The 10848-nt window shown below is 44.5% G+C and overlaps 1 protein-coding gene across 2 annotated transcripts in view; it reads right to left on the reverse strand.

Annotated features, from left to right (window-relative positions):
- The window catches only part of LOC144792790 (von Willebrand factor A domain-containing protein 5A-like), a 305281-nt gene extending 296082 nt beyond the window's left edge, over positions 1 to 9199 (reverse strand). For both annotated transcript variants that reach the window (XM_078667987.1, XM_078667986.1), the window contains exon 1: positions 8896 to 9199. The gene's annotated coding sequence lies outside the window, so the exon portion shown is untranslated. The remainder of the gene's footprint in view (positions 1 to 8895) is intronic.
- Between the last annotated feature and the right edge of the window lie 1649 nt (positions 9200 to 10848).

A 10848-nucleotide genomic window follows, 5' to 3' on the forward strand; every position in this document is an offset into this window, starting at 1 on the left:
CATTTAACTTGATGGAGAAACCCAGTCCCTCTACTCCTTTTAGGGGAGCTAAGTTGAAGGAGTGGCATTTTATATTGTTTTTGAGCACCACAGCTACTCCTCCTCCCTTCCCTTTCGGTCCATCCTGTCGGAAGAGAGTATAGCCAGGTGGAAGAGCAACTGTTAGGTCAGGATTACTGTTCTCTGTCAGCCATGTCTCGGTTATGAAGAGACAATCTAACTTTGAATCAATAATAAGGTAATTTATGTCTTGACTATGGCAGCCCATAGAACGAGCGTTTATCAATCCCCCTTTGAAGTGCGAGGTAGTGGCAATAGTATTGTTAGGAGGAGTTTGAGTCTTAACTGGAGCCCAGGGCGAGTACCAGTGACAGGACCTGCATGAAAAAGGTCCCCTAACTTTATCCATATCGATCTTGCAGGGACAGCCTGAAAGCATGTTGAGGCTCTTAAGCTCCCTCACCTGGTATGGTTGGGCAGAAAGGAATTGACCAGCCCTTCCTGTCCCTGGCGCGTACTTAGCGCGGACGGGCGCAGACGGGCTTTCCTTTGGCGTGCCGCCGTCGCGCCCGCTGCGCCCGCCCGCTGCGCGGACGAGAACCGTTGTTCTTCATATACTGGTGGAGGAGGGTGGGAGGTGTCGCAAGACTGGAGCGCTACCCTTCTTCCACCCCAAGATGGCGGCCGTCCCTGTGTCCGATCGCGTCAGCTGCCAATCGCTGCGCGTGGACCAGGGTTCTAGGTGGTGCAAGGGCAGGGGTGAGCGTCAATTAAAAGGAAAGTGAATCTTCCAAAAAAAGCACAAAGCACAAAGCAATAAAAGCAATATCAACAGTTTTAAAATTGTCCAAACTAATCCCCGGCTTTCCTCCTCAGGGGAGAATAGTAATGCACACCGAATATGTGCGCGCGAGGTAGGAGGCCGATTTTATACCTGGGAGGGCGGGAGGCGTCGCAAGACTGGAGCGCTACCCTTCTTCCACCCCAAGATGGCGGCTGTCCCTGTGTCCAATCGCGTCAGCTGCCAATCGCTGCGCGTGGACCAGGGTTCTAGGTGGTGCAAGGGGTGAGTGTCAATTAAAAGGAAAGTGAATCTTCCACAAAAAAAAAGCACAAAGCAATAAAAGCAATATCAACAGTTTTAAAATTTTCCAAACTAACCCCCGGCTTTCCGCCTCAGGGGAGAATAGTAATGCACACTGAATATGCCACTGCGAGAAAGCAGTGAGGCAGTGTTCCAACGCCCTAATGTAGCAGCCGCCACTGATGTCCTCTCCACGTTAACTTCAAAGCCCAGCCTTTGTCTTAAATGAGGCTCTGCCCAGCAGGACACTCTCCATGTGGAGTGCCCACTACAGATGTACAAAGAGGTGTGAGCAAGTTGCCCTCAACTATTTAGAATCCTGCCTCACAGGGATCAAGGATAGAAACAAGAATTTTGGCCCCTTCAAAAGACTCCTTTCTTTAACAAAAGATACTGCAGGCCTCACCCCGAACCCCTCCCATCTCTTAACTGCAGCTATAGTTAGAGTTATTTACAGCCCAAATTATCAGGAAGGACCATGGTACTTCTTCAGAAAGCCTGTCTCCTCTTTCCTCACTATAGAGTCCTGGTTCCCCTCTCCCATCTAGAGGATGCCAATAATACACTAAAGCTGTCTGGGGAAAACCCCTCTTCGCCATCTTGTTCTCTGGTCCAAGTTGAGGACTTCCAAATTAGAACTCTCAAACGTCTATCTTTCATGCCCAGAACACCATCAACCCTAGGACACATTAAAAAAAGCACAGGATTGCGACGTTCATAATTCTGGGATAATGGGAGCAACATAAATTAGATGAATGGGCCTCCAAGCACAAATTAACATTTGTAAAAAGGCCTGTCACTATAATTCCCGAATCATGGTCATGCTGGCACCATCACGCCCCATGCATGAAATCCGCAACAAAGATGGCAGCCCTCTGTCACTATGAGGGAGCACCCATCCTGGTTCAGGTTAATGTCCAGAACCTATCATAGCCAAAGACCAGCCTAGGTCAACGCACTGACACATGATTGGTGTGTGGCATGACCACAAATCAAGCAAAGCAGAACATAGGTATATACAGCGTGAGCGCACAGGGCAGGGGACACGACTGTACGTCATGCAGAGAAGATTCCGGTCCAAACACCACCAACCATAGCAATGATGAAGCATATTCAGAAAAAAAACCAAGCGCTTAGTGTATATAAAATAACACAAACAAGATGCACAACTACTTTTACATTGCCTGCGAGGGTTTTACTTTGAGGTCTGGAGTTGATAAAGTTTACTTAGATGTATCTACAGTGGCAACTGGCATCACGCACTGCACAGCCTGCCTTTGAGCCCTGAAGTGCCATGTTGCCTAAGATTGCCTCATGGCCCACAGCTGAAATGCCGGATGTAAACATGTCTCTACTGGCAGACTATTTCCTAAAATGATTAGTTTATCTTTGACTGAAGTCCCATATGTGGTCTCCAAGTCCAATTGCATCAGGGAGGGCATTTGAACGCCCTGCAGCATTTGTACTCTTGAATTTGCCAAGTAGTCGCTTTCTACCAAAGCTCTAGCATGGACAATCAAGAAGTACAAGTAGATGTGGAAATAAATCAAATACAGTTGACTCTGTAATCATGTACAATAAAAGTCAATGTAGCACAAGAGGCAAATTGTATCAAATTAACATGTATTTTTATAGAAGAACAGTGATGATTACAAAGAAAACGAGAAGGCGCAAGCATCATTGAGGGTGGATGTATAGGGCCATATGTAGGTCATTTCTATTTATCGATTCCTAAATACCGAATTTTACCTATTCAGTATTTAAGAATCGGTAAATAGAATGTAGGTAAAAAAATTGGTATATTTTACCGATTCGGTAATATTCGTTATTACCAATTCGGTATTTAGAGAATCGGTAATTAGGAATACCTTCCCATTTATTCCTATGGCCCTCCATTCATTCCTATGGGCCTGGAGGCCCATAGGAATGAATGGGAAGCCATTCACTATTACTGATTCTGTAAATACCGAATCAGTAATAGGGGGAGCATATTCAAGGGTGGCAGGGTGTCACATTGACACCCGGTTGCACCCCTGAATCGTGCATGTGTGCATATGTGGCGCACATACATGCCCTAAGGGCATGAATGTCTGCCACATGGCACTTTTAAAAATGCACAGAATTGCTTTTTTAAAGGTATTCGGTATTTACCACCAACTTGTAGTTGGTGGTAAATAACGAATCCTTAAACCAAAAATGCACTCACTTGAGTGCTCCCTACATAGGATTTAAGGATTCGGTAATTTACCGATTCCTTAAATTAAGGAATCAGTATTTTACCGATTCCTTAAAATAACTAATCGGTAAATTACCGAATCCTTAAATCCAGCCTCCTAAATCGCAAAGGGCTAAATACCGGTCGGTAACAGGAAATTTACAGATTTTCGGCTGTTACCGACCGGTATTAGCCCACCTACATATGGCCCATAGCCCCTAATGCTTTCAGAGTACTTGCACAGTAAGGCTCTACAATCTTTTTAAGGCTAAAGTCTATGGCTTACATCATTTTACAGAAATAACATACAAATATTCAGCTAATTTCAGGTTTCTTCACTTCTTGCTACAAGTCTAAATTTCCCACCCGGTGTCAATGGGGTTCAGTGTTTGAAACAATGAAGTAATTATTGTGTTCCCTTTTCTGAAGTTCAGGGTGTAAATTTGCAGAGCTCAACAAAATCAAAAACCGAAATGGTTCAACGGTGATTGCAAAGCTGTGGGTAGGAGGGCTACTGAAGAGCTCTGGTAGCCGAAAGAAGCCAAAGCAAGGAGGGCCTGACTTAGAATTTGGTGAACAGGGTACGCAATCACAATGGCGACGGAGTAACCTCTTCGCCAAGCTCTCAGTCTGCCTGCTTGATTTAGAGGCGGGTACATGCCAGGTTTACACCAATGGAAAAATATACGCTGTTGGAGTAAACCTTCGTCTAACAGCCCCTTGGTAGTGGGGGCCAATGGAGGTAAACAAGCAGTAAGATGTTTTTTTTAATTGACTAGCAACTTATATGACAGAGCTTTGATGACCCTTAACTCTTGCCACCCAGGCTCCTATATACCGGTGGCCAACTACACAAACCCTTCTGGTAGGGAACATCTTTATATGTATTTGAAAAGTGGAGAAAGCGAGGACCAGGGTTTGGGACGGACGGGGTTGTGAAGCCATAAGAAATTAGGCTATTCGTGGGAAAACCAATGTGTGCTTCACACATGGTAAGAAGGACTGAACTGAGGGAGATGGATAAAGCGGTAATGCAGGTTTTCATATTTACTCGGACGACGGCAATCTGAAGTGGGAAACTGTTACCAACGTTGTGGTTCTGCCCGTATGGTCATTCTTTGTTCGGTAGAGTTCCAGTAATCGACCACACTTTCTTTTTCTGTTTTAAAGTGTTTGTAACACCATTTGAACGGGTTATTAGCATACTTATTATTCAGGAAATTAAATATGACAACATCATGACAAATGATTGGTGACAGGACATCTCGGGTAGACAATGATACTACTTTAGTTTGGTTACCAAGGTTCCCATGTAGACTGATCAGCAGTACAACATAAAACATTATGCCATGTTAAATTAAAATGTGCATATAACAAAAGAAAGATGTTCTTGGTAATCTAAAAAGATAGCGTAAGAACCAAAAGACAGAATCATTGTTACACAATTATAATATTAACTATGGCTGTAAATTTGATGGGGTGTCCAAAATTACCACTGAAACTTGCGGGGAAACCCCGCCCCATCTGGTGTTCCAGTCTCTGTGTCCTCGAAGACGCCCTCACATGAAGTGAACAAAACACAATCAGGAGTAACAAAAAGGTGTTTATGGATTTTCTAAGAGAGGGCCAGTAAACTTCTCTCCCAGGGGTACAGATAAGGTGCGCTGCATACTATTAAACTGCAGGCAAAAATCTGATTCATATCTTGATAAGGAGGGGCAGTTTTGCCCACTAAGACTAGGGGTACACATTGCGTGCCCCCAAATCCAGCAGATCCAGTGTTCTACTGTTAGAGTAACCAACACACGTGGAGCACTACCAGTGGTCTTGCAGATGTCAAGGACATGGGGCGGGGGGGATGGGGTGGTATAAAATCAAGCCAGAACACTTGAAAGACGACAGGATACCTCTCAGTACAGGGCCTTTCTTCCCTAAATCGTTAAAAGCTTAAACATGCACAATAAGCCATGAATTAGTGGGGTTTACATAGAAAATCTGTTGCCATTGCAGTAAATAATAACTAAGGCTCCCTGTTTTCCGTTTTTACTGATAAATACAGACTGAAAAACATTTATTTTCCTGTGTGTATTTATTTTTAAATATTGATGAAAACGGAAATTGGGGTGTTTTTGAGTGATTCTAAATGATGTCTATCATGACTGCCAGGTCAATAGCTGGTCAGTTTGACAGGCAATGGGATTAATAAAATATAGGGATTTTAGTAAAGAGCCTTAAACAGCAGTAGATTTGCATAACCTTGATACTAAAATGTACATATTTTCTTATAGGTGCATATTTTAAAACATGAGTGTGTATATGTTATTGAAACGTATCAGGCGTTCAGGCACGAGTGCACATTAACTGGTTAAATAAACGCAGAAATATACACATTCCAGCTACACTTTTTTTCCACAAAACCTAAAATAAATATGGATACATACAGGTAGAATCTGCAAAAAATAAATATGGATAAATACTGATGGAAATGACAAAAATATAAATACCATAAAACTGGGATACCTAATAATAACTCACAATTAAACGGAGGCATCAAGGGGCTTATAGCCGGGACTTGCCGAGATCTCCAGGTGTAAAGGTTATTTATTTATTTATTTATTTGAAGGTTTTATATAGCGCGAACAAGAACCTTGCGGGTATCAGGGCGCTTTACAAGGTAATTATCTCAGATACATAGGCATGGTGAAGTCAGTCATTAAATAGTACGGCAGCTGTTCTTAGCCCCAGGCCCGGTTCTAGAGGGTGGGCCGGGTGGGCCCGGCCCACCCAAAGATGAGCCTGGCCCACCCAAACAGGAGCCTTGGCCCTCGCAGTGAGGGCTTGAAGGCAGGCGTGCAACGCACAGGTCGTGTGTGTCAGCCCGGGGAGACAGCTTCCCGGGCGCACACACACACAGACAGACAGTTTAAGATTATTGCAGCCGCACCAAAGTACTTAACAGGTCTTTAAAGACCATTAACATGTTAACGAGGCTTTGTTTACTTTTTTCACCCCTTCATCTCTGCATGTTGAAAGGGAACAAATCCTTTCTTGGACACCGGTAACCTTTGATAACCTTTGCCTACGTCCTGCTGCGTTGATATTTCTTTTTCTATGCAGCGCAGGGGAAAAGTGGTCTGTTTATTCCTAGTCACCCCCTGACCCCTGCAGCTGCTTATCACATCAGGCTGTGACACAAAGTATGACTAATGGAGTAGGTAAGAGAATGTGTTACAAAACAAATTATTTTTAAAATCTGCACAGGCCCAGCAGGACACATACTTCGTATGCACTTCATTTAAACAGTTTTTATAATTTCATCGTAGCCGATGCTGGTCAACAATAAAACAATACAAAATGCCCAGATAAAGTTGGTGATTAATGATCCTGCTTTAGAGCAATCATTTGTCTGTTAGTATTTTTTAAATGCAGACGCACTGTATTTTTATGTGGATAGCTCAGTGGGTTACTGCCTCTGTCACAGAGATCCTTGTGTTACTTCAGAAGTTAAAATCCTAACAAAAGGCAGTGAACAATGAACTGCCACCAAAGAGCTGCAAACAAACATGAATGGTATAATTAGAACTTCGCTTTTTTGGTTTTGTGATATAGTTAGAACTTCCCCAGTCTTTCATTATTCTAATGTTGCTAAAATGAGTATGTTTGGGCAGATCTACATTTTTATCAGTAAAGCTGACCCCCATGGAATACTCTTTAAATCCTACGGTTGTGTTTCCCCAGACCAAACCCCCTTAAAATATACTGCCCACCAGAATGGATGACACGTGATTCCTACACCTTGTAATCCTCACACACTTACAGAGACAATGACATTCCCTGTAGACTGATCTACATACTTGTATGATTCATTGTCTCTGTAAGTGTGTGCGTTGTGTAAAGTACTGACACACACTACATTGATATGAGCAGCACTATACAACAAATTAAATGCATATGAGAGAGAGGATACGTAAACATGAGGGGCACTGGTGGAGGGTGGTAGTAAGGGAGTCTGAGGAGGAGGTCATGAGGGGGAGGGGCTACAGAGAGATGAGAGGCACTGGTGGAGGGTGCCAGTGAGGGAATCCGAGGAAGAGGTCATGGGGTGGAGGGGGGAGCTAGGGAGAGATGAGGGGCACTGATGTAGGGTGGTAGTGAGGGAGTCTGAGGAGGAGGTCATGAGGGGGAGGGGCTACAGAGAGACGAGGGGCACTGGGGGAGGGTGGCAGTGAGGGAATCCGGGGAGGAGCTCATAAAGGGGAGGGGCTATGGGGAGATGAGGGGCACTTGTGGCGTGTGGCAGTGAGGGAATCCAAGGAAGAGGTCAATAGGGGGGGCATGGATGGATGAGGTACACTGTTGGAAGGTGGTAGTAAAGGTGTTTATGGAGAAAGGTTTTTGGTGCAGCGCCAAAAAAGACTTTTGCATCAGCGCTGAAGCCGGCCCTGTCATGGCCTTTCTGTTTTTGTTTATTTAATTGGCAGTTGGGCCATAAGGGCCACTGTGGAACATACTTTAAAGTGCGTGCTAATTATATTTATTGCTCTATTCAATGTTTTAAGTATGTGGGGATTTTACTAAAGTTTTTACCGGGAGATGGTGCCTGACATGGGGCGGGGCCCAAGGTCATCTGTGAGATAAGGTGCACTGGAGAGGAATAGTGGCTAATTAAGCTTGTAAGGGAGTGCGTTGAAGAGTCCATGGTCAGGTGGAGGTAGTAATGAAGAGGGATTCTCACTGAAGGCTCGCACAGAGGGAGCCCGAGAAGTGTCACTTGCCTGATACTCCCACCTCAGACACCTCCTCTTCCCATCAAAGGGACATTACATAGAAAAAACACTTTTTGAGAGTGATCACATTTAGAAAGAGATTTTGAAAAGAGTGCGTTTTACTGGGCCTTGTAAGACTAAGAAGAGATAAAGGAAGGCCCTGAAGCAGGCCTGCCTAGACATATATGCGACAAATCGAGCCCGCAGTGGCCCACCCAAATGCGTCCTTGGCCCACCCAATTAAAAGTTCCTGGAGCCGGGCCTGCTTAGCCCACAGATGACAGATGTTGCCCCAATGTATGTTATGAATGGGTATGCAACATGTACGACAGGCCCAGGAATTAGGAAACAGCAAGATAAGGTATCTACAAAGTCCTTGAATTTGTGGACCGCACTGTTAAGAAGACGGGCCTGGCTCGGACTTTCCCAGATTATAAAGATCCAGTTGTCAGATATGTCCGACAGGTGGGACTTACATACAGTTACACTTCTTGGTTCAATCTGATTTGCTATCGCTGTCACCCGGCCTCCCCTTTAATTCAGCTAAATGAATATCTCACTCATTAGCAACGAAAACAAGTTTAAAGATCTAATCTGGTCTCATACGTAGACACTAATGTAAAATAAACGACAGAAAATGGGCTGGGCACAGTGACGCGCCTCGGAGAAGCGCAGAATGACCCACTTCAGTGATAAGCACAGAACTCTTGCTGCCGCACCCTTCTTGAAAAACAGCCCTGCACCTTTAAAGCTAGGAACATAAATGAGCAGTTTCAGTTAATAAATAAAAAAATTTAAAAAACGACGAGAGCAAAAAAAGAAGAAAATACCTCTTTTCTCAGCCGCGCACTCTTGGACCGTGGACAATTCTAGTAAACTCGGTTACTGCAGTGGTTCACCTTCTGCGCAAACGTCTTGTCTGTCTGGCTCTGATTCAGGGGGCAGGTTTCCTGCTGCTCCGGTCACTGCTGCCTCTTGAGTTACTGTGATACTTCCTCCTGCAAGAGCTGGGTTCAAGCCGAGCGCCTTGTGACTTTCACTTCTGCTCCTAGGCACATCAGACCCGCCCACTTCTGCTGCACTGTCTGAATGTCACTGTAGCAGCTATCTTTACTAGCGAGAAACACTCCCCCTAAATGCCCAGCCCACTGCCGGGAAACATCTGCGTATTGCTAACTCCTGAGTCAGGGCAGGGAGTGTCTAAAAAATACCAACCCCCGCAGATAGCAAACATACCACCGAGAGCTTTGGTTTAAGCAAAAAACAATGCTGTGTACTTTATAACATGCTAGGGTGGAACTGCTAAAATCAACAGAAGTGCTAGAGCTTGAGCCCAGAACACAACCCAACTGTCACTTTTAGGAGATTTGGGTCGGGTGAATTTGTAACATACAAATTAATTTGCTTGATTTCCGTGTCTTTGTTAAATCCTCTCAAGGCGTGGGCTGTAACATGAGCCTCGCTCGTACAACAAAAGTCCCTCGTTTAAATTAATGTCTGGTCTGGAGAAGGCTGCCGGAAGGCAAGAAATTATGGGATCTTTACAGGAGTTCCCATCTCAAGACAGCGAGTAGAGGCTTGGTGTCAGAAAGCTAGCTTTTATTTAGGACACGGATAGTAAGTAGTATGCAGTCTCTTGCTCTGTTTAAACCGCAGCCAAGCAAGAAACTATGTTTCTCAGTAAAACAAAAACATTAGAACTACTAAATGGCAGCACAATAAAAACACCCACTAGGAGGACGTGGAGTAACCTGATAACTATCTTCAATGAGAACAAATCTTCTTTTCTTGTAGTGAGTCAATCAATGAGGTATAGAAATAATCAAAGAACATAATAATATGTAAGCCACATAATGAACAAGTCTGTAAAACAGTCTGAAGGGAGATGAGCAGCTTCAAAGCAATCCAGCCAGTAGAAAAATCCAGGAACAGTTTTTAGGTCGAGCCTAGCTCGTTGCTCTACCAGACTGCTGTAGTAGAGTATGGGAGAGAAGCCGCGCCCACTCTCCTTCCATATTTTTCATTGGCTTGTGTCATTGTCTTTTGTAAAGGCTCCCTTCGGATACCTTAATAGGCTTGTTAGTCTCTCTTTAGTACGACCTTGTCTTCATTTGTACCCTCGCAAGGCGACTGGCCCTTTTAGTTCAGTTGTTACTGCAGGCCGGACATGCGCTGCTTCAGATGAAACTGCTTGTGTTTTTTTAAGCAGCACAGGCACCTGATTTTAATCACTTTGACCTCGCATTATCTCATTTCTGTTTCAACCCCCCCGCAAGTAAAATGGATTTAGAAATGATTAGCGAATGAAGTTAAGTGAATCCCAGGTAGCGCATAATCCTGTGCTAATGGGCTGAAGCTGACAACAGCACAACTGTGTTACATACCATCTGTACTAAAGCCACCTGATGGGTTGTTTTCAAAAGCCTGTTTTATTAACAACACCACCACCATCACCACCAATGCCATCACCACCAATACCCCCACCAATACCACCACCAACACCACCACCATCAATACCACCACCTCCACCATCAATATCACCACCTCCACCAATACCACCACCATCAATACCACCACTACTACCAATACCACCACCAATACCACCACAACCACCACCACCAATACCACTACCAAAACCACTGCCACCAATACAAATACCACCATCTCAGCACCTCTCACTCACTAGTAATAGCAGGGTCACTGTTCGAGGCCAGAGCTGCAGCCGAGACCACTTGTTTTTACACGGAGCCTTACTGAAACTGACCGGGACGTCAGCGGCGCCC

This window comes from Lissotriton helveticus, chromosome 11 (genome assembly GCF_964261635.1).
Source record: "Lissotriton helveticus chromosome 11, aLisHel1.1, whole genome shotgun sequence".
Lineage (NCBI taxonomy): Eukaryota > Metazoa > Chordata > Amphibia > Caudata > Salamandridae > Lissotriton > Lissotriton helveticus.